The 27,868-nt window shown below is 47.7% G+C and overlaps 1 protein-coding gene across 7 annotated transcripts in view; it reads right to left on the bottom strand.

Moving 5' to 3' along the window:
• SLC7A1 (solute carrier family 7 member 1) overlaps window positions 1-21,881 on the bottom strand; it is a 56,946-nt gene extending 35,065 nt beyond the window's left edge. For 6 of the 7 annotated variants that reach the window (XM_036297301.1, XM_036297302.1, XM_036297304.1 and 3 more), the window contains exon 1: window positions 21,665-21,881. The gene's annotated coding sequence lies outside the window, so the exon portion shown is untranslated. Of the gene's footprint in view, window positions 1-18,115; window positions 18,184-21,664 lie in introns of all 7 variants that reach the window. The other variant, XM_036297307.1, reaches the window with a different exon arrangement.
• Between the last annotated feature and the right edge of the window lie 5,987 nt (window positions 21,882-27,868).

Genomic DNA, 27,868 nt, shown 5'->3' with positions numbered 1-27,868 from the left:
GCACCAGCCCACGGATTACCAAAGGGAATTAAGCAAGCACTTGCAAGCTTTGGGTTCTGAGTTTCTGTGCTTTGATTGCCTTTATTTGTTCTCCTGGGGCTAAATCACTTGCCTGTGTCACTGCAATTCTATATATGAACACAGTCAGGGAAATGCAATGTGCAGGGAGTGATTTATGATGCAAAGGGCTTCCCACAGGAGACTATTCTCTCCCAGGGAAGGAGGCACAGGCGGCATGGAACCACACACACCTGCCATTTAGCAGTACGGACCTAATTTAAAGATGGCTCTGTCCTCCCATTTTTTCCACTAAACTCACACAAGATTTCTTCTTGAGAACATTTTCACCTGCACGAAATGATCCCAACAGGCTACAGCCTGTATAATAAAAGCCTAATATGCAAATTGTCCCCTTGGGCGGTTGTTTGACAGGGAGACCGGGAGTTTGACGGCTTGCTATGGGGTGCGCTGACCACCAGGGGGAGGTGTGGAACATGGCCGGCATCAGCAACACTGCGCTGGCAATGGGCTGCAGTGGAGGCGCCGCTGGCCCCGATGAGAGCAGGACTGTGGCGGATGGTGGGGCAGGTGAGCGGGCAGTGCCAGGCTGAGGTGGGTGCCAACGGTGGCCCGATCGTCGCGCAGATCACCCTGCAGACAGCGACCAGCAGTGGCAGCGGCGGGGCGCAGAGCTCCCAGGTGCTGAGGGAGCCAGGCAGGGAGGCCCAGCCCTGATCGATCGCCCTGCAGGCGGGATGGTGGAGCAGGTGAGGGGGCAGTGCCAGGCCAAGGCAGAGTGCCAGGTGGGGCTGCGAGGCTGGGTCCCAATCTCCTCAAGCCACCCTGAGGGACTCGTGCACCAATTCATGCACTGGGCTTCTAGTATGAAATATGAAATAATCAAGGGACACCAGTGTTTAGTAAGAAGGGATTGATTACAAGATGACCTAGTACATTCCAAACCAGCCTATTTGCATACCGCTTTCATGAGTTTTTGTTGTATCCAGGCAGCATGCATACAGTTATTCCTAATGCTGTTCCTTAAAGGCACCTGCCTTTCAATGATTTAAAAAAACCCTTGTATTACTCTCATAAATGGAGCACCAAAGTGATCTGAGACCAGATATGAACCAGCCCCACCACCCAAATAAGAGGCCTTCTCTTTTCTGCAGGGACCCTATGGCCAGAGCCTTATGGGCAGTGAGCTCTGGACGTTTCCAGTACATATTTTTTCTAATATGCATTTGCACTTACACTATTAAGATGAACATGTTTGTGTGCATGCCCTAAAATCATCTGTCACACAACACACTTAGGGAAACAAAATATCTAGTCCACGAGGTGTCAAACTATGACACTTGGCCCATTTTTGTACTGACCATAAATTAAGAATGGTTTTTATTGTTTGTTTTTTTAAAAAAGGAGGAAGAGGAAGAGGAGGAATAGACCAATTATTCGAGAGAGACTACATGTGCCCCAAAAAGCTTAATATATTTTCTCTCGCCCTTTTCATGATCTAATCTACGCTTTTATTTTACCATGTAAGTCCAAATACTCTGAATGACCTAGACCATCCGTGGGCAAACTACAGCCCGCGGGCCGGATCCGGCCCGTTTGAAATGAATAAAACTAAAAAAAAAAAAGACCGTACCCTTTTATGTAATGATGTTTACTTTGAATTTATGTTAGTTCACACAAACACTCCATCCATGCTTTTGTTCTGGCCCTCCGGTCCAGTTTAAGAACCCATTGTGGCCCTCAAGTCAAAAAGTTTGCCCACCCCTGACCTAGACAAACTTGCTCCAAGTAATTGAAGAAATTTTACCAAAGAAGCCATCAGCTTAAATGCTTTCAAAATGGGCCTCTGTCCGATCATTTCGACTACACATTAAGAACTGAGGCTTGTCTGAAACAACCCAAAATGTGGGGCTGCACATGTAGCTGGTCTTTGTCCTCCGAAGCCTGAAGTGACATCCCATTTGCCCCAGGGCCACTCTCCACCCTTTTCCACTAGTGCTCCTAGCAATTTGGGCACTGGCAGGAGAGGGAGGGGGATGGCCTCCTTGATGGAAGCTGTGGTCACCAACCCTCTTCTGCACCCTCCAGGCCTAGGGTTCTAGGGTTGCTCAGGGTCCGCTGTCACACCCACAGGCTTCTTAAACAGCAGCTTTATTAACTCACCTCAGACTACCTACTCTGAGAACGTCATCTGCTCCCTGCAGGGGCCCTAATGGCGAAGCCTTATGGGCAGCGAGCTCTGGATGTCCATGACTGCTGATGTCACCTGAGGAATGCTGGCCGTCCAGGCCACTGCCAAGTACTATGCCTCTATTATATACTCACACAGCTGGATGGGGCTTTCACCCATATAGTGGCTCACCCTCCTCCCTCTACAGTGAGTTACACAGACCTCCCCTAGAATAAAAAAATGCCGGACAGATTCTAGTGACCAGTTACAACAATACACTGCATTATAACAACACAATCCTCAATGTAATATAGTAAAATCTGCACAGTTGATATGTTGCAGACACTGATAAGTTTTCCACATGCACAGAAAACCAACAGTCAATCCTCACTTTATAAATGAGAAGACTGAGCCTCAAAGAATCTCAATGATGCTTATCAGGGCTCTAAGTGGCTGATGTGGCCTCAACCCAAAGCCACTTCACTGGGCCAGTTCCCGCCCCAGGATCCACCTCTGTGGCTAAGCCCAACAGTGAACACAGCAAGGCCTCCAGCTAGTCCAGGGGTAGGCAAGCTTTTTGACTCGAGGGCCACAATGGGTTCTTAAACTGGACCGGAGGGCCGGAACAAAAGCATGGATGGAGTGTTTGTGTGAACTAATATACATTCAAAGTAAACATCATTACATAAAAGGGTACGGTCTTTTTTTTTTTTTTTAGTTTTATTCATTTCAAACAGGCTGGATCCTGCAGGCCGTAGTTTGCCCACGGCTGAGCTAGACAGACATCGCAGTCAACATCACACAAATTCAGTTAAACGAGATAAAAGTCTTCTGACCTTTCCATGCATGGAGAAGAATGCCACGGTTCAGGGCACCTGGGTGGGAAGGCCTGCCTACTCGATCAAGCTACGTTATTGAGTTTATTGAACTAAGTACTCCCTGAGTGAAATATGTTTTTCATGTGGCTCATTTTGCATCTGCTCACTGATCTGAGGAGGAGTCAGGAGACTTGCCTGCCCCTGGCTGTGCGATCTTGGGCAAGTCACTCTACTTCTGTTTCAGTCTTACCATCTGAAAATGAGTAATTCATGTACACCTCTCCACCCCATCCCTACCTGCTCCCCATGGTGAAGAGGCTAAAATCTCAGGTAAAACTGGATTCAAAATATGGTCAAGTTACTTAATGAGCTTCCTTACCCCTCTATAAGATGAGGATAATGGTAGTAATAGCTACTTCAGAGTTTGGGAAGGTTCAAATGCGATGCACATAGAGTTCCTAGCACACAGTAAGTGCTGTATGCTTGCTGCTATTATTATTATTGTTACTACAGTAGTTTGTTCATCTATAAGAAATCATATTAATAACCAACTCAAAGTACTATGGAGATTAAGCAGGAACTCTAAATAAGTAGGTTTTTATATTATATGATGGTGTTCTGTAACTGACAAATGACTATACAAATATAGAGCTTAAAATATAAAAATAAGCTTATTGTTTAATTTATTTCCATCTGTACTAACTCAGATGGGCAATTTGAGGGCAATTGCCTAGAAATGCTTAAACTGAGTTAAAACTATTAAGAAATATAATAAATATAAACAATGAAATTAATAATGACCAAGTTTTTAACCAGATTTTTATTTGTGAATATTTAACTATTGCCGTTTCTGTAGAGCTAACGACCATAGTCCTCTGCGGGGGGTGTCGGGGCCTGACAGCAACCGCAGCCTGGATCACAGCGTTTCCTTTTCGTGCCAGGAGCTGTTCACTGAGGTGTCTCCTTTAGAAAGAAGCTGGTCACACACTGCGGGCTGTGGGTCACTCCCCTGGCGACACCACCCCACCCAGAGGCCTTGGCATATGTTGACTCTCAATCCCAAAAGTGGAATTTTACCTTGCATTTCATCACAGGGGCAGCTTCTCCCACTTATTCTACTCTGAACTCAACAGAAAAAGACTGTCCAGCCATCTGGACACTCACAAAGCCCAGTTATTTGTTTTGCCAAACTGTGTATACATTGAATGAAAATGTTTGTTCTCCGTGTTCCACTTTCCATCTCTAAAAACAAATGATTAAAGAAGAATTTCAAGGGCATTTCTTTCCGCTCGCTCGTCCCCTCCAAACCCGTTTCCTGCCTTTTAACTTGCATTTCTGCCCGGGAATCATCCACTCTTCTTTGTTGATCTTTACGTGTATAATGTTGCTTCACACTCCTTCTTCAAAGGGAAGGTCAAAGTGCGTGGCACAGACACCAAAGGTAGGTGGGAAAGGCGCCAGAACTGGACCACCTGACCCAGTGCCGATCACACTCCCACCCAGAGAAGCCCAATCTACCGGAGTCCCAGGATCCTTCATCCGAGAGTTGTGTACTGAGCGTCCACTGCACACACAGTTAGGAACTGCCGGCGACAGAAAGAGAAAGGTGGTCCCTGCCCTACAGGGGCTTGTAGTTTAACAGGGGAGAAAGGACAGACACAAAAACATAGAAAAATATACAAAAATAGGGGAGAAAGAACATAAACAACAAAAAGGGATATGTCCAAACACGAAGGACTTCAGAAAGATGGAGGTTTGGGGAGCTGTAAATAAAAGTAGAGAATCTGGCCAACAAAGAGGAAATATTTCAGAGACGACGGGGTGAGGACTGATGACAGACCATAAGATTGCCTACGTAAACAGAGAGGCAAGCAATTGTGAGCAGGTTTAGCCTAACTGTAGGACCTTAGTTTTCCGGGGGACGAAGGTGGGTGGGCAGAGATTGGCACTCTCTCTAGTTGGCTTCATCATAAAGGAATGGGGTTCTCAGCCAACTGCTTGCACCTTCACAGTATCTACAGAGGATCCCCCAGAAGGCAGTCCTCGGGAACCTCGGTACTAGCACCTCACGCATCCAACCAAAACTGTAACTGCTGAATGAATGAATACAAGGACAAATGCCACACTTCCTGGAGAGCTCTGCTTTGAAATCTTATATAACAATACCGTCTCAGGCGTATCTTCACATTCCACGGCACTCACCGCAGTCACAAAAGCTGTCTGCCTTTCTACCAGTTTGCCAGCTACTGATTTGCAGCGGGAATCGCCAGTGTCTGTGTGGGCCTCCAGCAAGCATGTGAACAAGAACATCTGCCATCCCTCCCAATGAAGCACCTGGTCCGATTCCCTCCCAACGAAGCACAGAGCCCGCACAGTCGGATGCAATTTGAGAAGAAAGGCTACCACCTCCCAAACTGAAGCCAAGCCAGTTCAGATACATTTTTCCAAGCCCCTGTGTGTAACAGTTGCAACTGTTCTTTAGTCATGGGAGCACTTACACAAACATCTAAGAATACCACGATTTTCTTATTTATATATAAAAGTATTATTCAACCCTGCGCCAATTTCCCTTGATCTGTGCTGGAAGAAATCCCAGGGACGCCTTATCAAAACAATAAACTTCAAAAAAAAGATGACGACCTATATTTTCAAAAATACAGCACTGTATCCTGCCTCTAACTTAGGATAAATCCCCAGTATATTTTGAATTTTTATAAAGAAAACTAGATTTGCTTTGCCAATGTCAACTTTCCATGCTGCTAAAAGTCCGCAAATTTAGAATCTGCAAACAGATCACAGGTAGCCAACATAAAAGCTGAATTGAGCTTTTGGATCTGCTATATGCACAAATTTACAAACCTGGCCCAAAGGAATGTATTTCTGTCCTCATGGAGGGACACTGGTGCCAGCACTGGCCACCTGCCGCTGCCTTGCAACTTCCTGAGAAGGACCTATCCCCCTTGAGAGCTGAAGACTTACTTATTAATTCTCACCAAACATCACTAATACTCAGTGCTGCCTAATGCTCCGTGAATAAGGGCAGAAACTCCTGGTACTGGCAGTCAAGAAACAGGATGCTTTCTGCAGGCAGAAAGAGCCACACCGCTCTCTCAGATGAGACGGGCCAATCTGGGAGTTCATTAATGCAGGTAACCTGGCCTTAAAATTGGTGTCACTGGCATTGTGTCATTGTTTCTTGGGTCTCCAGTTCTCCCCACTTTCTAAAGGCTGACAGCAACAATACCAATTTCAGATCAAACATATACTTCGTGTAGCTGCAAAATGTCAGGCTTAGGAGGAGCTGGAAGCTGGCCCTCAGAGGTCCCGAGTAAGGGGGGGATGTGCTAGAAGAGGACATCCCAGAAAGAACACAGAAAACTCCAGGAATTCAGCTCCAAGTGGGGCTCCACATTCAGACGAGAGGGCTGTGTCCATCCTGGGGCTGCAACTCACTTTACAATGACAACATGGATAGGTGTCCTGCTCCACTCTGAAATGCCAAAAACATAAGAAATAATATCTCAGTCAAACGTGGTCTTCTCTGGCCAAGAGTCCTGTCTTTGGGAAAGCTCGCAAGGCAATCTTTGTGAGCAGACATGTCCATACAGCGCTGTTAGAAGACAACCCAGGCACCCCTGGCTCCCCCGTGCTACCAACAAGGACATTCTTCCCAGGCCTCCTCCTTTTCACACCTCTGCTCCCGCTGGTTGTCCATTTATCATGGGCTGTGGAAAGCACTTTTTGCTTCCTACTTATTTTAAAACATTTGAGAATCCAGACAAGGGAGAAGCTCTGACTTCCAAAGCTGGGTGATAAATCTGTGGTTCGACCTGCCACGGCCTCCAAGAGTCTTACGGTCACTCCTTCTCTCGGTATTGCCAGACTGGGAAGTCCCAAATCTTCGTCACCCCTCATATGAACTCTCCTCCACCCCCAAACAAAAGCAAAGTTTTCCTTGGGACTGGCAGATCAGAACGTTCCCCTCCTCTGTAATATAACCCTTATCGGATTTCTGTCCACAGAGCAGATTTAAAGCATCTGAACTTCGGCTGCACAATTGAAGCCTTTTTTGCAAACCTGACTATTTGCCATCCTTTGTCTTCCTTTGAACCTTCTGTGAACTCAATGCAAGGGCGTGTTATTTTTATATGCGCGCATCTGCATACCCAAATAAGAAGGCTCTCCCATCAACGGGTCAGGTCTGATAAGGCAAATCTAAAGGGCTTGGGCAGAGTGCCCTTAACAGGGTGCCCCCTTTCGTCTCAGGCTGGTCTAACCCAGATTACAGAAAGCAGTGGTCCTTCAGCACCCCCTAGGATGGGCTCCGGTCTCAGCCCATCAAAAGCAGTTTAGTTCACAGAGTCATGTTTGCCCTTATTTCTGCATGTGTACCTGATAGCAGGCAAGACCCTTCCCCTTCTCTCTCACACCTTTAACATCACTGTGTCTCTATCCCACCAGGCAGGCAGAGTATGTGTCTCAGAGGAGGAAGAGAGAAGCAGAGGTAGGAACACTGAAGGATTTTCCAAAAGAAACGTTTCTGGCAGAAGACAACTCTTTCTAGAAGCACTGCTACAGAAGGGCTTCATCCTAAATTCCAACGGGGGGGTTAACACAAGCCAGCTTGCTCTTTTCCCTTTGGCAGGGCCTGTATATAGTTGTATGTGTATGGCTGTCTGATCCTTTTGAAAATAACCTCCCTCGAGCTTCCTCCCTGGTGAGACAGTGTGGGGCTGAAACTTCTCAGGGCCTATCCCAGTTTTCCAAAACCTCAGCAGGAGATGCCCCACACAAAAGGTTACTGTTGTCTAGGGGCTGTTACCAGCCACCAGCTGCCCAGGGAGGAAGTTCCTGACCCCACCTGTCTGCAAGCACCCAGGGGGCTGCATCAAGAGCAGGAATGACCTGCCCCAACGCTGCTCACTGCCAGAGGCATGAGGAAATGTACATTTGTGACCAGCACGGCTCTTCTGGAGTATTCCAAGGAAGGGGGAGGATCTGGACACTGGGCCCAGGGCCTTTTCTTTTTGTAGTCCCTGCTCAACATTTCTGGTCTCTGGACTCCTGGCCTGTGCCTACGTGAGGAGGAGGCAAGCCAGAGGGCACTCAGAGAGGAGGAGGTGTTGGGTCCCAGGAGGACCTCAGGGCCAGGCAGCAGGGGACAGAGGCCTGCAGGCTCTAAGCACCTTTCATCAAGCCATGTTCACCATATCCGGCTTCCCAGCACGTTCATGAACGTCCCTGCTTTATGGGTTACCCCTCGCCCTGCTCAGACAACCCACGAACACACATGGAGGGAGGGGGTTCCTTGCGCTGGACAGCACAGCCTTCTCCTTTATGGGCTTTTTTCACACCTTAAAATGTGTCTTCATTTCCTCCCCTGGCTGCTTTGCTGAACTATCAAGACACATTTCCTTGGCTGATGGATTTTCCTCTCTGCCAAGGTGAGTGTTATAAGCAGCACAATTATTCACAGGCCCAACTGCAAAGTTTCGCCCATGCAACACACTGCTCATCTCAACACCTGGTGAGACAAATCTAAAATGTGCAAGTTTCTAGAGACTGAAAGGTGTGAACAAGGTGATTATAAGCTGCCCTCTATATTTCCACATGAGGTGGCATAAATTAAATCTGATTTTCCCAAAGAAACAGTGCTATGGTGGGATTTCATAAGGGTGCTACATGAAGAATGCAAAATGCAAAAGCCACCGCAGGGCACAATTAGTCCGCCCATGCCGACCACACCCTAACCCCACCATCCAAAGCTCTCCCCAGTTCTAGTCTTGGCTCTCCACCCTTTACAGAAGGGTCACGAGTCCCACATTTTGAAGAACAATGTCAATGATGTTTCCATGTCACTTAACAGAAAGCCTTCTAATGAGCATATGAATTAATGAACCAGACAACCCAGCAAAAATAAAAATCATATACAACGCAGTAACACTCCATCCCCATTGCTTCTCCCCACTTCTTCCCCTGTGAGAAAGTACAAGAACTCCATTTAGATCAAGGAATTCGGGGAACTTCCCGACACTTTCAGAACATTTTCAGTAAAGCACTTGGGGAAGCAGGACCACTGTCCGCTTTGCAGACTTCTCTTACCTCAGATTTCCCAGTGCAAATATACACATGAGGCACCAAGCTTTTAATTGAATGACAGGCAAATGCAGCCAAGTTCTTCCCTGACTATTCAAAAGCAGGTCTCCCCTGTTGGCAGAGTCCAGCACTTCTGGGACCCAGGTGGGCCTGCCCTTTTACCTTTAGCCATTCATCCCTATTATCCAGAACCCAATGTAAGTAAACCTTATGCAGGCTTAGGGGGTTGTGTGTATGCATGTCCTGGCCTAGGTTGTTTAAGACATCTGAAGTTTGACTTTAGGGTTTGGAAGACCCTATTACATTATGTAAATTACTGAACTTGTAGACTCACTAAAATGTATTTTCTCTATCCTTAACACCTGCCTGCATTTCCATGTCTGTCCAATCCATGTATATACCTACCTATATGCTTTTTAGATACAGATGGAAAGGCAAATCAAAAAGTCGCCCAAGATGCACTATACGGAGAAAATGTCTCTTGTTTTGTGTGCTAAATTTCCAGAAACAAAATATGACATGGTTAGTCTTGTCCCTGGGTTTACACTTTTTTTTTTTTTATCAGTGTACAGTTTGCATGTGTAGATGCAGACCTTTCATGAGGTCTAGACCTGGAAGGTATGTGGCCCTCAGGGCACAAAATTTCAAGGAGTCTTTCCCATGCCCAGACAAGTAATAAAGTCCTGTAAGCTTCAGACAGTCTAACAGTAATTACAGAAGAAGGAAAGAGGACTACAGTTTCTGAGTCATCCACTCATTTAAATTTGGGGCAGGGCTGCTTAAGTGTGGAGGGAAAGCTCCTCTCCCTCTCTCATGGCTCCCAGGGAGGGCCTCCTCTTCAGGGCAAATGGTGTTTCTGTACTACATGGCCACACACCTAGTGGGAGAGACCCCTGCTGGGGTTTTTAGGGGCCAGCTGGGGTGTCAGAGCCAGCCAATCCAGGTCGTTCCACATTCATCTCCCACTAACTCAAAGGCTCTCCAGGGCGATTCCACAAGAACTCCCTTGCAGATCTTCAGGCAAGATGTTAACAGGCTGGCAGCCAGAGCAACAGGAATGTTCCAGCCACGGCCTGTGCCCAGGCTCTGCCCCCACTCAAAATGGTCCAAGGAAGCTATGCCCTCACCACACCAGACAACAGACCCAAGACAGTCTTTCAGTAACTGGGCCCAAATCCTAGGGAAAATTATTGGATAATTTTCCCAAATTCTGATTGTATCAAACTCAGACTAGAGAGGCAGTCTTCCCAGTTCAGTATAGTTACTCAAAAAATTAAGGAATGTTTTTGCCTAATGTCTCCCAACATTGACATTTAGCGAAAAAGACATGTCTTCCAACAAAAGCTGTTTTTTAAAAAACCAAACTAGCTGCTAAAACGTTGTTTGTAGGTTCAAGGGGACATGTTATATAATGACAACGACAGAGTATCCCTTATTTCACAGAATATTAGCAAAACAACAGCATAAAATCAAGTTTTGGAGGAATCTTCTCGAATACTAACAGTGGTGATGATATTTGTAACTTAGAGATAAAATTTTAAGAGACTGTAAATTAAGTATTCTGGATTCTTACACTGTTTATTTTTATTGAGAAGTATAATAAATAAAAGAAGTTTATGAGAAACAAGGACAGAGATTTGTGCGGTTTTAATAAAGGAGGCAAGTTATCCGATGCTAGTTGTTATGTCCCTGTGCTCTTGTTCTGTAGGATCAATTCCCTTTCTTTACAATTATTTTCAGAATTATACACACAGCCTTGTTAAAGAATATTTGTTTTCTAAGCAAGACAAAAGGCCGTTCAAACACTTCTTTCTGTGTAAATACATGTGTTGCATTAAGATAACACTCAATAGGAAAAATTCCATCCAGATATTTTTCACTTTGAACAGTAAAGATTTTCCTATTAGATCAAATGTCCTATGAAAACGCCATTTCTATTAGCTACCAAATTTTCCATCATGGAGGTGTCATAATTTCCCAAAAGGTCTTTCTAAATGCTTAACACAATATAAAAACACAAAAGAGAGACATAGTTAAATATAACATTGTCAGGTCTAGATTTAGGACCTCAATAAATTTTTTTTTTTTAAAGGAAAATATCAACTCACCAACTCACACTCCGGGCAGTGGACATTGACATCAACACAGTCACATCTCCACCGTGCCACAGTAGGTCTATTGTGAACCTCCCTTTATAAGCCTCACTCCCTCTTTGATCTAAGAGAACATTGTCTGCACAGAACAATTTCAATTTCCCTTCTTTTCAGGAAAGGAAATGTTTGCACTTCAAAGGATTTCTTTGAAGAAGAGCCCTGCCATCCTGGCCCATCCAGGTTAGGCATTCCGTGCCCCAGCGGGGTGTGCACACCCCAGGCAGCTGCCCGCCACAGTCACCCTCAAGGCCAGCTCCTTCAAGGGAGGGTCTGGTGCAGGGGAAGAAAAAACAAACACATGAAAAATACTTGAGGCTTTTGATCACGACCTTCAGAGGTCTCTTCATACACAATGTACATTACCAGCTCAGGGAAACTGAGAAACAGATGACCGGGAGCCATGGACAACGCAACAGCAGCTTCTAAGAAAAAATCGTTCCCAAAACAAGACTCACTCAGCAAAGATCCTTTTCTTGGCCAGGAAAAAATGGAGCCCCACTCAGTTATTGCAGGTGATGGCAAAGGGAATGGCCTTGATACATGAAAGGCAGAGGAAGAGCCACACTTCAAACGGTTCTTAAACCTTCCCCTAGGAAAGTGAGCAGTCACTAACAAAAAGCAAAATTCACAACTTAGAGTTTCACCTCTTCTTTCTCCACTGGCCCACTGGTAGGGGGCCAAGAGGATAACAAAAGTAGTATTAAATAATTATGAGATGTTTGCCAAGAGCCAGCGGTGTTTCTCCCGACCAAGGCCCCATGCCCATCCTTGCCCCTTTGCTAAGTCTCGGGGGGGTATACAGCAGACAAGAGGGGACCTGCAACACTTCTCAGGTCTTGAATGAGTTTTGGCTATTTAATAATGACCTACACCCTGCCCCACCCTGCGGTCATTCAGTTCACCTGCTCAGGTGGCAGCCACCCAAGTGGTGGGCAGGGGCATGAAGTTGGGTTGGCTCTGGGCTGCTGCCTGGGTGTGTGAGTGCAGGTTCCGGTGACCAGAACACAGAGCTGGGTCTTCCAGCACCTCTCACGAGCTCTCCACCTGGCACAGCACTAAGCTTTTGTGCTGGAATTGTGAGTGCTTTTTTCTCCTCCTTTTTTGCATTTCTGTCCTTTCCAAATTTTTCACAACGAGCATTCTAAGTTTTAGAAACATGTTTTTTCCTTAAGGAGGCTTTTGAGATAGAATATCTGACCACAGTTCATTCCTTCGAAAGTTCTACTCCTACAAAAAACACCAAATATAAATGGTAGTAAACTGAAAGTTGAATATGGACTGTGGGCTAAGTAACAATGCTGACTCAGTGTTAAATTTCCTGACTTTGATTCTGTGCTGTGGTTAGGAAAAACAAGTGTATGTGTGGAGATCGATCAATCAATAGAAAGAAAGAATGAAAAACTGGTGAATTTGAGAAAAGGGTCCATAGGAATTCCTTGTACTACACCTGCAGTGTTTAAGTCTGAAATATTATCCAAAAGAAAGTTGAGAGAGCTTTTCCGTAAACTGCCTGAGGTGACCTCTGAAAATAATTCGCTACTCACTTGAAAACCCCAAAAATAATGTAAATCAAGAGGTTCAACGCTTCGTGTTCACTTTAAGAACACCCAGGAAACCGCCCAGGCCATCAAGGCTATGCATTCCCAAAAGCCACTAGGTATCCGAAGGATGTCACTTTACAGAAGCAATGTGTGCCATTCGTCGTTACAATGGTGGTGGGGGGGGGGGGGGAATAGATGGTCAAACAGTGGGGCTGCACACAGGGTTCGTGGCACTTTGCAGGCCAGAGGGAGTGACAAGAAATATTCAAATTAATGAAAAGCAAGGTCTGACAACCAAGATTACTCTACCCAGCAAAGTTATCATTTAAAATGGAAGGTCAGATAAAGAACTTCCCAGACAAGAAAAAGGTAAAGGAGTTCACCACCACCAAACCAGTATTATATAAACTGTTAAAAGGTCTTCTTTAAGAAGAAATAACAAGATAAAAAATATGAACATTAAAATGACAATAAATACATATCTATCAACAATTGAATTTAAAATTCAAATTAAACAAAGGAATCTAAAGAAAAAATAAACTGATGAATAAAATAGAATGAGAGGCATGAAATAGGCTGACACATCTCAAAGGGAAGGGGGGAAAAGGGACAGGAGGAAATTAACAAAGAACTTATATACATACTAGAGGCCTGTTGCATGAAGAGATTCGTGCATTAGGCCTTCCTTTCCCTGGCTGCTGGCACCAGTTTTCCTCCAGCACCCGGGGCCCAGGCCTTTGGTCCGGCCGCAGCAAGGTTTGGGTTCTCTGCTGCAGCCCCAGCGAGGCTTGGCTTCTCTACTGTGGCCGCAGCGGAGAAGCCAAGCCTCTTCAGTCTTCAGTCTTCAGTCTTCACTCAGGCCGAAGCCTTCAGTCTTCAGTAGTCAGTCTTCACTCTGGCTGGAGCCTTCAGTTTTCAGTCTTCGCTCTGTGCCTGCATATGCAAATTAACCGCCATCTTTGTTGGGTTAATTTGCATACTCATCCGATTGGCTGGTGGGCGTAGCGGAGTGACACAAATTTGCATGTTTCTCTTTTATTAGACTAGAGGCCCGGTGCACAAAATTTAGTGCATTGGGGGGCCGGGGGGAGGTCCCTCAGCCAGCCTGCACCCTCTCACAGTCCGGGACCCTTCGCTCCTTACCACCCACCTACAGCAGAGGCAGGAGGGGCTCCCCCCGCTGCCACTGTGCTCGCCAGCCATAAGCCCAGCTTCTGGCTGAGCGGCACTCCCCCTATGGGAGTGCACTGACCACTAGGGGACAGCTCCTGCGTTGAGCATCTGCCCCTTGGTGGTCAGTGTGCGTCATAGTGACCTGTCATATCACTGTTCGGTCGATTTGCATATTAGGGTTTTATTATATAGAATATGCATAACTCATGGACACAGACAATAGACTTGGGGTAGGGCAAGATCCAGATGGAGAAAAGCAATAGGGGGGTGGGGTGGGGGTGGGGAGAAAGGACATCTGTAATACTCTCTGAACAATCAAGATTTTTTTAAAAGAGTGCTGAATTTTGCTACACATGGTTAAAAATGCAGAGAGCAATCCTGAACTGCAGGGTTTAGATATCGATTCTATGGTTCATTGAGCTCTCCAGGTGAACAAAGCTCCCAAGAGATAACACAGAACTTACAGAGCTCATGGGGGGATCAGCTCATTCAGGAGCTCTCCCTGCCACATGGAGATGATCCTCACTGAAAAAGAGCATGTGGTCCCTAAACCTGAAGAGAAGGTTGCACAGAAGAAAAACTGAAAAAACAAAAATGTATGGCTCAGGAGTAAATTCAATATAAAATAAATGCTAATAAAAGTAAAAAAGGGGGGGGGAGGGAAGAAAGGTTGAAAGGCAGGAAGGGGTGGACCTGCTGGGGAGTCACCCCAACACAGATGGCCCATGCGTTGTGAGGAGGTCAAAGAAGTGCTTTCCAAGGAAGGAAGAACTTCCCTACCTCACCACAGGACAGCAGTCAGCAAGGTAGCAATCTGAGGGCAGGACCACTCCTCCACCACTGGTCCTGAAAAGTATGGAGTATAGTCTGGAAGCGACTTTTCCCTATAAACAGAGTTCAGCTCCCACAAGATTCCAGCACAGGGCTGCAGATTCCTGCATCCCCACGTGGAGATGACCAGGTGTAGACAAATAGAACTGGGCTCCCCTGGGGCCTGGACAGGAAGTCCCCCATCCAGCCTGACTCTGGGAATGTGAATGCCAAACTACCAACCCTAAAACAATGCCATGCGGCCTCCCTCATACATGCCAGCCCCAGGTTCTGTCCACTGCCCAACACCGCCGTCCCAGGACATAGTGCCAGCTGTACCGAGAGCTCTGCTGCTGGGGCTCCAGAAGGAAAGACCTGGGTGCAAAGACCGCAGAGAACTGGACAGAGGGAAAAGCAGGGCGCTGTCCAGCAGCAGAGCAGCAGGCCCCTGCACCTCCCAGACTCACTCAGTAAGGAGGAGGGGGGTGGGGGGAAGCACCTTCAGGTTCCTACGCTGAAACCTGGGCACCTGGCCCTGCCCCGTGCACATGGCGTGCAGAGCACAGTCCCAAGGAGGCCGAGGCCCCCGGTGAGGCTGATGCCCACGGCCCTACAGCACACTTGGTGGGAAGACTCAGGCCAGGCCCCCAGAGCAACTCCTTGCTCTGCCACTCTCTACCTACCTGTGTGCCTGCAGGCAGCTTACATCACTTCAGTGCCTCTGTTTCCCCGTCAGTCAAAACAGCAGCGCCAACCTCCTCAGAGGTGGTGAGGACTAAATAGAAACAAAGTGCTGAGGACACAATGAGTCCTAAGCTTGAGCTTGTGACTCCTGATCTCAGCCAGCTCAGCTCCCTTCCTTCTCATATGTGTACAAGACTCTGGTTAATGGCATTTGGTAGGCAGATCAGAAGATACGGGAAACAGAACACATCTGCACGCCAACTTTACAAGATCAATTCCAGCATCTTCATCGCAGGTAGGAAGGTAACAGAACAGTATGGAGAAATACGGTGAGACAGTTTTGCTGCCGTCCCTTCTCCCTGCTGCCCCAAGTAATGCACCCCCATCTCGAGGCACTAGAGGACTGCATGTCACCACCTCCAGGAAGGAGGAACCAGGTGGAAAACATAGATGGCCCTAGGTTTGGGACTTTGATTTTTAAACCCAAAGCCCTCAGGTAATCTGGACAAAATGGCTGGGGACTATGACGAGGGTAGACACCCCCCAAAAAGACACAAACACACACATGCACACACTTTCCTACACACATGCAGGCAAGCACTAAGAATGGGGCTGTGAGATCTCCCTTTCAGAGGTTCAAGAGGCCCAACCTAAGATATGCGGATCTGAGACCTCAGGAACCCTAAACCCCACACGCAGGGAAAAATCTGGTTCCAAAGAGAGAATAGCTTCGAGGTCATCAGGGCATTCAAAGCCAACACAGGCCCAGAGACTGTGCTCCCCCCCGCCCGTGTTCCCCTTGCCCACTGTGGCAAAAAGGCCACAGGAAGCCCTCCATGATCTCAACTGTGAAAGGTCAGTGATAAAGAGAGCCCTCCAGGCCTACAGGGGACAACCAATGTACAAGAACTAGGACCATATCCAGAGATCCTGGACCAAGATCAGCAGAGGATCAATGTCCCCACAACACCCTGGCACTACACCGCCCCTGCAATGCAGACACAACAAGGTAATGCGACTACATGTTAACACCTTGGTAAAATGGTAGAGCAAGATAAAGTTGTTATAAATATGATTTCTCTCCACATCTAAATCAAAGAACTGAGCTCTTTCCAGTATAACAGCTAACGTTTATCTCAAGCATTTAATCTGTGCCAGAAGCTGTGTTAAGTGTGTAAGTGGGTTACATCACTCCTATAAAGAAAGCACTAGAAGTCAATTATTATGCAAGCAACATGGAAAAGTTAAACATGGCTCTGAGAGAGATCTTAGAACAGGCACTCCTCCTATAAGTGGAGCCCCATCTGAGATCTACCCTTTTTGCGGGAAGGCCTATGGCAGTGGTTCTCAACCTTCTGGCCCTTTAAATACAGTTCCTCATGTTGTGACCCAACCATAAAATTATTTTCATTGCTACTTCATAACTGTAATGTTGCTACTGTTATGAATCGTAATGTAAATATCTGATATGCAGGATGATCTTAGGCGACCCCTGTGAAAGGGTCGTTCGACCGCCAAAGGGGTCACGACCCACAGGTTGAGAACCGCTGGCCTATGGCATGTCCTCCACCCACATCGTGCATGGCCCTGTGAGCAGTTCAGGCTGGCCACACCGAGCCAAGGCTACTCCCCTGCAGCTCAGACCAGCACTGATATTCTCTACATTGCAGAGCCCACCATGCATGAAGCACGCAGGCAGTGTAGGACCCGCTCTTAAACAAGTGGAAACATATTTGATTGTTCTCACAGTCAAGAACTGACAGAATCTTGTTAAGAAAGCACTACAGGAGGAATATAGAATGTTAAGGAACCAAAACTGCCATTCCCTCCCTACACAAGAGAGAGAGAAAGGTCCATCCAGGAACAAGGAAGAGATGATGCATAAATGGACCCGATCCTACTCAGGGAAGGGAGGCTCTTACTCCTATCTTCATGTAAGTCCCTCTCACCTTAGCCTTTAAAGGTTTCCCTGAGCTGGACTTCTAATTGCCATCATCAGAACAGTAGGCTTATTTCATGAAATAACATATTTCATGAAAGGAATCTAAATGTACTGATTTAGTCTAGTCCAGGGGTCCTCAAACTACGGCCCGCAGGCCACATGTGGCCCGCCGAAAACATTTATCCGGCCCACTGGGTGTTTTTGCCGCCGCTGCCTGTCCTGCTTAGCAGCCGACTCATCCTGGGCCCGCAGTGCGCATGTGTGGAATGTCTGAGGGACAGTGAACTGGCCCCCTGTTTAAAAAGTTTGAGGACCTCTGGTCTAGTCCCTTTATTCTTTCACAGAATCTTCCCCAATCGACAGACAGAGCAGGTCTACCAGGTTCAGAAAGTCTCAAGGACTTTCTGGAGGCTGCACACAGACAGCTGCAAAGCCTAAGGTTGCTCTGTCCCCAGCATGGGTACCGCCTGCCCTTGGCTCCTAGAAGCGTCCTTGTCCCATGGCAGCTCATCTCCGCACACTGAAGCTGTGAAGGCCTCTTCCCTCAGCACACCATTCTAACTCCAGGCCTTGCAGCAAATGTATAACAATAACCAGGAGGGGAAGCCAAATGGAGGTCACTGGGTGTAGCAGGATGGGTGAGCCTTGAATTCTAGTCTAGTGTCTTTCTACTAAGCTCATGGGGGGGATCCTTTTGAGGAGCTTTGTACCTGAGCAACGTGTGATGTCCATGCTTCACCCACAGCTCGGCGGGCACCAGGTGCCTGAAGGAGTGCCTCTGGAGTGAAACGAACATAGTTAGCTGCCCACTGAATTGTTCAACCAATGTGCTGCTTGTTCTTCTAGCAGATTCCCAGGTGGCAAGCACATTAATCCTTCCGCGATAAATTATGACTCCCTTTGAACTGCAGGGGTATTTTCTTTTTTTAAAAAAAAATATATATATATTTTATTGATATTTTTACAGAGAGGATGGGAAAGGGATAGAGAGTTAGAAACATCGATGAGAGAGAAACATCGATCAGCTACCTCCTGCACACTCCCTACTGGGTATATGCCCGCAACCAAGGTGCATGCCCTTGACCAGAATCAAACCTGGGACCGTTGAGTCCGCAGGCAGACGCTCTATCCACTGAGCCAAACTGGTTAGGGCAGGGGTAGTTATTTTCAAAACTGCTTTGGAGTTGTGGTATGGGGTGAATGGGGATTATGGAGGAAGAAAAAGAGAATTCCTATAGTGTACAAGGCAGATGTTCTGCCACTGAAGATCCTACTGCTATATATCTTGACTAGAAGACACCTAAATCTTGAGGTGGATGAAACCTTGGCCTGGGATCCAATGCCCATTGCCTAAGGCCCAAGAAACCCCTTGAAGGTGGTCCTAAAGGCCCAGAAATGAAAAAGCAGGTACACCCTGTGGCATTAGAACCCCAAGTGGCAAAGGACAAACCTGACAACAGGACAAACCCACCACCAAGCTAGCCACTGAAGGGCGGCAGGGGAGCAGAGGGAGGCTGCAGGCACTGGGAGAACCTCTGGTTAGGTGTGAGGAGGCATGAAAGTTAGGTGAGAAAAAGAATGCCTCCGATCTGGGGCAGGTGGCTACCAGTCCCGGAGCCTAGGAAGGGCCCCTAGGAAAGTAGATCTCCTTCAGCCCTGTCCCTTGAGGGTGAAGTGGCAGTTATGACTTCAGCCCTTCCCCACCTGCTCTTTCCTCAGCTTCCCCCATCTTGCTAATGTGGCAACTCTACTCCTCTTACACTCATAGTAGACCTCATTCCCACCTCACAGGGACTCCACTGGCCAATCCTGTTGAGTCCACCTTTAAAATCTACAGGGGAGCAGAAACCAACCTCCTCGCATGTCTACCATGGCTACCCGAGTCCAAGCTGCCCTCACCTCTCACCAAAACTACTCGGCCACTCTCTCCTGTGCAGAAATAGCCTAGAGGTTTTATTCCAGAATTAGTTGCAAGTCTCCCTGCTTTCATATCTGCCCCTCTCCCTTATCTCTTCTCTACACAGGGTTGAAAGTCACCATGAGAGCCTCCAATGGTTCCCTACCCTCACTCAAAGTAAAAGCAAAGGCCTTGTGGCCTAGGGGACCCATGGTGGTAGAGGGCCCCGATCTGAAGAGGCCAATCACACAGAAGAACACTAGGTGCCCTGCTTGTGTGGCTCAATTGGTTGGAACATGGTCTCATACCCGGAAAGGTGGCAGGTTCGATTCCCGGTCAGGGCACATGCCCAAGCTGCAGGTCCCAAGGGGCAGGAATGGGAAGTAACTGATGTTTCTCACATCAATGTTTCTCTCTCTCTCCATCCCCCTTCCTCTCTCTAAAATCAATTAAAAAAACTTTAATAAAAATAAAGAAAAACACTACGGCCCCACCACAGGTCCCTCTTGGTGTGAGGACCAAGAGCCAGGTAGAATGATGGACATCTCAGAAAGTGCCTCTGGCCCAGACAACTGCAGGCAGTATTTCTCTCCATAACAAAAAATACACTTATTGCCTGTTTCAAATCTGCCCTACAAATACATAGTAATGAATAGGGATTGGACACCTTTTAACAATCCGACGTGGGGTCACTTTCAGCCACGACAATTATGTCAAGTAGCAATATGCCCACACTAATGTCTGTGAGTGACTCTTTTCAGGGATGCTCCCTTGCTCACGACAGGGATTAATTCAATTAGACATAATGCTGGGCCCTCCAACATCGTTACTGGCCTTAGTAGAAAGACACTAGACTAGAAAAAACAGTAAAACATGCATTTAATCCTATCAAGGAATAGAACCTTCTACCAAATGTAATTAGAATTCAAGCTCCTGAGGTCAGCAATCTTGTCCTTCAAGACTTTTTTTTCCTTCTAAAGCAAATAATTATAACACCTAAGAGCACCCATGTGGCTCAAATCCATATTCAAACACGTGAGCACATTTCTGATCTCTATTAAATTTTGTCCTGTTTGTTTAGTCAAACTCCTCTGACATCCTTTAAATTTTATGTATAATGATTAAACATAATCTTAATATGCTAAACCTTTAAAACTATTTTAATCCATTGTTGACTTTATCCCCTAAATTTCTGATTGAGTGACTTAAATAAGACCTTTTGTTTTAAATACAGAAGGATCTGTTCATATAAAAATAATTTCCACTGAGACCAACTAAAAATATCAGGGAGATAACCCTACCATGGTTTCCTATTATCTGAACCAAACATAAAAGACAAGCAATGTCAAGACAAATCTTAAATAACTTACAATTCATACTAAACACAATTAGGAAATTTAGCCCGAGGCTAACATATGCAGTCCTACCGGTTACATGTTTAAGAGCACATTTTAGGGACTGTACCTCGGGCTGAACCCCCAACCCTCTCCTCCTGGAACTCAATCTGGAATGAATCCAACTCCAGGTGACTTCCACGGGAGAGCCTGACCCTGCGTGCTGAGCCGAGTTTCCTTCCAGAAGGCACAGGTCTGGCTGTCCGGCTCCCGCAAGTCAGACTCCACCCTGGCTGGTCCCCACACCCACTGGGAAGGCGAGGGCCAGGAGCAGCCGCGGAGCACAGCACACTGCTCGGTGCGCACGCACGGTCTGGAAGGAATGCCTGACCTATGCAGCCGGGAACACGCCGGGAAGACATGGTCGTTATGAAGCCGGAAGAACTTCCTCCGGCTCCGAACTCAGGACGCTTTTCAGGCCAAGTCCGAGCACCCGGACCGGACTTCCCTGGGAAAACCCGGGGCCCCAGGTAAGGGGTGCGCGTCCGGAGTGTCAGGGGAGAGGAGGTGGGCGTCTCGGCCAGCGTGCGGGGTGCGGGGCGCTCCCCGCGCCGGCCACCTGCCGCGGGACCACCCGCAGGGACGCCGCAGGACTGGCGCCCGTGGCGGATGTCACGTCGCAGACCGCGTGGCGGGTCGCAGTGCTGTGCCCGCGCCACGCACGGGAGTGTCGCCGGAAGCTGCGCCGGCCCGCCCCGGCCCGTACACCACGCGGGCGTCCACGCGCGGCCCGGAGGCGGCGGGCGCGCGGGGCCAGGTGGCCACGCTCCTCACTCGGGTTGCATCATGCGCCACGCCGCGCCGGAGGGACACAACACGGGCTAAAATGGCGCGCTCCGCCCTGCCCTGGCCACGCGGAGGGTGCCGGCACCCAGGGTGAGGCCGCGCCGCCCTCCCACGGCCCCACGCGCCCGGGGCCCAAGGTGACCCGGACCCGGAGCTGCCCCGGGCGGCGGGCCGGCACTCACCGAGCCGGCGGACGCGGGACGCAGGCAGGACCGCCCGGCGGCGGAGGCTGGGGCGGAAGGGCGGGCGCTGGAGCGGGGATGCCGTTAGTGGAGCCGGTGGCCGCGCCGCGTGGACCGCTCACACCTGCCTGCGGGGACTGAATGGAGTGGCGGCAAGATCCGCGCCTGGTTTCATCAGCCCCGCGCCCGCCTCCGACCTGGAAGCCCCGGCGCGCGCGGTCACGTCACCGGGGAACCAATGAGAGCGACACGCGCCGGGCGGGAGCGGGAGCGGGAGGAGCGCGAGGAAGAGGTGGCGCCAACCTTCCCTCGTCGCCCCGCCCTTTTTGGCAGCCGCATCCTGAGGTCCCCGCTGCCAGACCCCGCGGCCTGGGCAAGGAGGACCGTGCCTAGCCCTGACCAGGGAGCACAGCGAGCCAACACGTTTTCCTTTTCCAAAAGTCAAAGATATGGGAGGGACTTAAACGGGTTTTAAAAGATTATTATACAATTGCCTTTTATTTTATTGTTATGCCCTTGCTTTTTATAAATAACTTATAAATAGGCCCCAAAGCCTGCATCTGCCTATGCCCCTGGAGGGAAGGACCAGCACACCTGGCCAGAGAGCTGGTCAAGCGCTTTCTTCCCGAGTCACTGTCGCAGAGATGACAGAAATTTGAACACAAATCCCACACTACTCACCTCACCAGCAACCTCTTTGTTGTCTCTCTTTGCTCCAAAAACAAAGGAGCGCAGTCCGTAGAGATCCAGTAACCTGTGACATGGGGAGGTGAGCCATCCTGACAGCCTCCTCCTGACTTTGTAGGGAAACCAAAACCTATAGGTCAGTCAGTGTCCATGGCGTTTGAATCCTTTCCACACCTCCTGCCAGTCAAATGTCCTTGGTCAGTAAAGGGGGCTCATTGTCAGCCAATGGACATGATACTCTTATAATTATACTAGCAATTTGTACAGCATATAACCACACGGTGCTAACTTGGGAAAAGATTATAATCCTATATAATAAAAGCCTAATATGCTAAGTGTCCAGTCGTCTGTTCAACCAATCAAAGTGTAATATGCTAATGATATGCTAAGGTCGCTCAACTGCTCCTATGACTACCAGGGTGCAGATCCTCCACTCTAGCTTGCTGCTGGAGTCCGGCCAATCGGGATTGAGCGAGATGGGCCAGACACACCGTGGAGCCCTCCCACAGTCCCTCCCTGGCTGGCCAACCTCCTGCATCACTCCCCCACCCTGATCGTGCACCAGTGGGGTCCCTTGGCCTGGCCTGTACCCTCTCTCAATCTGGGACCCCTCGGGGGATGTCAGAGAGCCAGTTTCGGCCTGATCCTGCAGGCCATGCCAAGGGACCCCACTGGTGCACGAATTCGTGTACTGGGCCTCTAGTGAAATATAAAAAGGGACTAATATTTGTAAGGCACTTTGGACAGTGCTTGGCATCATAATAAGTGACTATGCCTTGTTTTAAAACTACATCCCAGTTTCAATTGTACAGTGGTGAAATGCTCCCAAATTACACTAAGAAATTCTACCTGCTGGGGCTTTTTCTGACTCCCAATAGCCTTCTTTACCATCAAAGAGTGCCCCCTTCTCATCCAGTGTGACTCAAGGACCAGCCGCTTTGCCTTTGGCACCAGATCTGGATTTGAACTGGAACGCTACCACTTTGTTTACTGTGTGGTCTTCTGCAAGCTATTTCACCTGTGCTTGAAGCTCATAAATCTTACATTCTTATTAGAAATATGTTTGAAATATGATTGTGAAGTATTAAAAAAACTTTTGGCAATAAATTTAGTAGACTGTGGAGTTGCTCTGTTTGGGTAACACAGAGGGGGAACATAGAGTTAATATTTATAAATTCTGAGAGCAAGTGTTCAGACTCTGATGGGAGTATAAGTGGAACTTAACCAAGGGGATTTTTAACACTGTGCTCAGATTAGCAGTCCTACTCAACAGGCTTCCTAAGGGATCCTTATTGACAAGGCCCATAAGCAAGCAACTTCCCAGCAAAAAGGACTCAGTGTGAACTTTGGCGGAAGAGGGGAGGGGGAGAGGGGGAGGGGGGAGCTCAAGGGCTCTGTAAAAAGTTAGAAAAAAAAGCTGGGGGAAGGACAGAGACAGAAACCTGGCTGGATATTTTAAGTAAAGCTAAATTTTGAACCATGAGTGATAGGCAACCTTGATTAGAATCAAAGAGCAACTAGCCCAGATTCCAAAGAAGATAAGGAAGGAATGGAGGTGCTAGAATTTAGGCTGCAGAGAGCACCATCGAAGGTTAAAGTTAACAGACCAAGTCCCAGCCTAGCACCATTAGGCAGCATGGATGTTTGTGTCCATGTGTTATGCATATCTATACTAATAAAATGGTAATATGCTAATTAGACCAGGAGACCTTCTGGACAAAGCCATTGTGGTGGGGCAGAGGCGGTTAGGGGCAATCAGGCTGACAGCAGGGTGGGGGGGGGGGGGCAGTTGGGGATGAGCAGGCCGGCAGGGGGGCACTGGGGGCAAGCAGGCTGGCGGGGGGGGGGGGGGGGCAGTTGGGGGCGATCAGGCCGATGGGAGGGGGCAGTTGGGGGTGATCAGGCTGGCGGGGGGGCAGTTAGGGGCGAGCAGGCCAGCAGGTGCCGGGTTCTTGTCCCAGCATCTAGAAGGGTTCAGGAATCTGGAAAAGGGGATATGTGTAGATGACATAGGAATCCGGGGACTAATAAAGAGTCCAGAGACAAGATATAATTTTGTAAGGCATTGGGGGTCAGAGGACCTTCAGCTAAAGGAACTGAAGACTCCCTCCTTGTCTAGGACCCTTGTTTTTATTAACACAATTTGTCCTAAGGCAAGGTGTAGATAATACACTTCAAAGGGTAAGGTTTCAAAGGGTACAGAAGCATTGTCAGTTTGGAGAATAGCCTATGGCTGTACAGGCTTTGGCCAACAGGAGGCAATAACATGTAGATTAAGATGCCCTTTTAGCTGTCTGGCAGCCACAATCAGTTTCCTATTCAGGTTTGGGGAAATGCCTTTAGCCATTCCCAACAGGTGACTACATGTGTGACTCAACCCTGTTGAGTCCCCAAGTCTCATCAACCTTTTGATGAAACTCTTGAAATTATGACATGCTGGAATTGGTTCCCTGCAGGCAGGGGGGCAGTTGGGGGCAAGCAAGCCAGCAAGGTGGGGCAGTTCGGGGCAATCAGGCCAGTGGGGGGGGGGGGGTAGTTGGGGGCAAGCAGGCTGGCAGGGGTGGGCAGTTGGGGGCAATTAGGCTGGTGGTGGGGGCAGTTCGGGGTAATCAGGCTGGAAGGGGGGGCGGTTGGGGGCAAGCAGGCCAGCAGGGGGGGTAGTTAGGGGTGAGCAGGCCAGCACAGGGGGGCAGTAGGGGCAATCAGGCTGGCAAGCGGGGCAGTTGGAGGTGATCAGGCTGGAAGAGGGGGCAGTTGGGGGCGATCAGAGTGGCAGGCAGAGTGGTTAAGGGTGATCAGGCAGGCAGGCAGGCAAGTGAGCAGCAGTTAGGAGCCAGTAGTCCCGAATTGTGAGAGGGATGTCCGACTGCCAGTTTAGGTCTGATCCCAGGGATTGGGCCTAAACCAGCAGTCAGACATCCCCCAAGGGGTCTCGGATTGGAGAGGGTGCAGGCCAGGCTGATGGACCTCTGGTATGCATATAAGTGCACAGAATCAGTCAGACAGATGTGGTTTTAAACTCTGCATTTCCTGCCATCTGCTGGCCTAGGGGAATTATGCTTGTCCTCTCTTAGTCTCAGCTAGAAAGGTTTTACTACCTGCTAGATAGTTATGAGCTTCATGTTAAGAATGAAAAATATATATTCAATAAACATAAAACTGGAAATTTTATATATATATATATAAATTTGTGGAGCAATAGGCATTCTCATTTATTGCTGAGAATGCAAAATGGTACAGCAACTTCGGACAGTTTGGTGTTTTCTTACAATCTAAATATATATATATATGGCACTCACAAAAATTAATTAAAAGTGGGTCAAAGCCTTAAACATAGACCTGTCCTGGCCGGGTGGCTCGGTTGGTTAGAGCATCATCCTGTACACCAAAAAAGCTTGCGGGTTCAATTCCCCATAAGGGCACATACCTAGGTTGTGGGTTTGATTCCAATCAGGGCTCATACAGGATCAGCGTTTCTCTCTCTCCCTTCCTCTCTCTCTCAAAATCAATAAAAACATATTCTTGGTTGAGGATTAAAAAATAAAGAAACACACACAAAACCCATAGACCTGATACTATAAAACTCCCAGAAGAAAACATAGAGAAAAAGCACCTCAACATTGGTCTTGGTAATGAGTTTTCTGTTTTTAATTTATCTTTATTGTTTAAAGTATTACAGATGTCTCCCCTTTTGCCCCCATTTACCCCTCCACCCCTCTAGGCCTACTGCACTACTATCTGTGTCCATGGATTATGCATATAAGTTCTTTGGTTAATGTCTTCCTGCCCCTCCTCCCCTACCTTCTGAGATCCGTCAGTCTGTTGCATGCTTCCATGTCAAAGATGAAGCTGGGGCTGCGAGGAAAGCCTGGGTCCCGGGTGCCAGAGGGGAGCCAGTGCTGGCAGCCAGGGGAAGGAAGGCCTTTCATGAATTTTGTGCATCGGACCTCTAAGTACTTCAATAAAGAGTAGTTATACAGATGGAAAATAAACATATGAAAATATACTTAACATCATTTGTTGTTAGGAAATTGCAAATTAAAACAACAATGCGATACCACTGCACACCTATTGAATAGCTGAAGTCCAAAACACTGTCAATACCAAATGCTGATGAGAATGTGAAGCAATAGGCATTCTCATTTATTGCTGAGAATGCAAAATGGTATAGCAACTTCGGACAGTTTGGCGTTTTCTTACAAACTAAATGTAGTCTAACCATATCCACTCAGCAATCATGCTTCTTGGTATTTACCCAAATGAGTCATGTCCAGACCACAACTTTCACATGAACAGTTATAGCAGCCAAATTGCAAGAAACCAAAACACCCTTCAATAGGTGAATAGATAAACTGTAGCACATCCAGACTATGGAATATTATTTACTGGTAAAAAGAAATGAGCTACCAAGCCATGAAAAGACATGAAGAACCTTAAATGCATATTGCTATATGACGTTCTGGCAAAGGCAGAATTATGGAGACGGTAAAAAGATCAGTGGTTTCCAGAGTTTTGTGGGGTTGGAGGAGACAGGAATGAATAAGTGAAGCACAGGAGAGTTTAGGTAAGTGAACCTGGTCTGAATGATGAACGCATGTCATTATACATTTGTCAACCCACAGAGTGAACAACACAGAGCGAACCCCAACATAAACTATAGGATTTAGCTAATAATAATGTAGCAATATTGGTTCATCAATTGTAACAAATGTATCACACCAATGCAAAATGTTAATAATAAGGGAAACTGGGGGAAGGGAGTATCTGGAAACTGGACTTTTTCCTCAATGTTTTTGTAAACCTAAAACTGTGTTAATAATATTTACTATTCAGCAGATCATGGAGCCACTCCATTTTCTAAGCATTTCAAGGCAGCTAATTGAGTCAGGTAAGTGTGTGGGCTCTGGAGTCGGAGAACATGTCTTCAGTTCCTGGCTTCCCATCTCCTAAGCCATATACACTTAGGCAAATTACTTCACGTTTCTCCTTCCTCATTTCTAAGACAGGGATGATAGTGCCTATGATGAATACATAACAATATGCATGTAAAGCATGTGCACCATGCCTGGCCATAGCATAGGCCTGGAGGACATTGCTATTGACTCTGACACCAGACTGATTTGTGAGGTCCCACAAAATGCTAAGATGGAAGCATTGCTTCTTCCATAATAAAGGGTGTTCTTATCATCAGCACTTTGGCCCTGTAAGGACTGAGTGGTACAATCTCACGGTCCTGCTTTCCTGGGAGTCCAGGTGGGGAGGTGGGAACACAGCTGACACTCTTCAGAGGACCTACACTGCTGCCTGGCCAGCTCCTTCACATTCTTTCAGAACCAGAGTTGTCCCCTTTTCTGGGAGACTCTACTCTTGTCACTCCCAGCCTCTCCTACTACCATGTTAAAAGGAACTGCTGTCTCACTAACCCCACCTCCCTCAGCATAGACATTTTTCTGGGCTCAGAGGCCCTAGACCAGGGATGGGCAACCCCTGGCACGCATGCCAAACATGGCACGCCAG

The sequence above is a fragment of the Myotis myotis genome, unplaced genomic scaffold (assembly GCF_014108235.1).
Source record: "Myotis myotis isolate mMyoMyo1 unplaced genomic scaffold, mMyoMyo1.p scaffold_m19_p_3, whole genome shotgun sequence".
Lineage (NCBI taxonomy): Eukaryota > Metazoa > Chordata > Mammalia > Chiroptera > Vespertilionidae > Myotis > Myotis myotis.
Note: the sequence above shows the minus strand (reverse complement) of the source record. Positions and strands in the feature narration are given on the sequence as shown.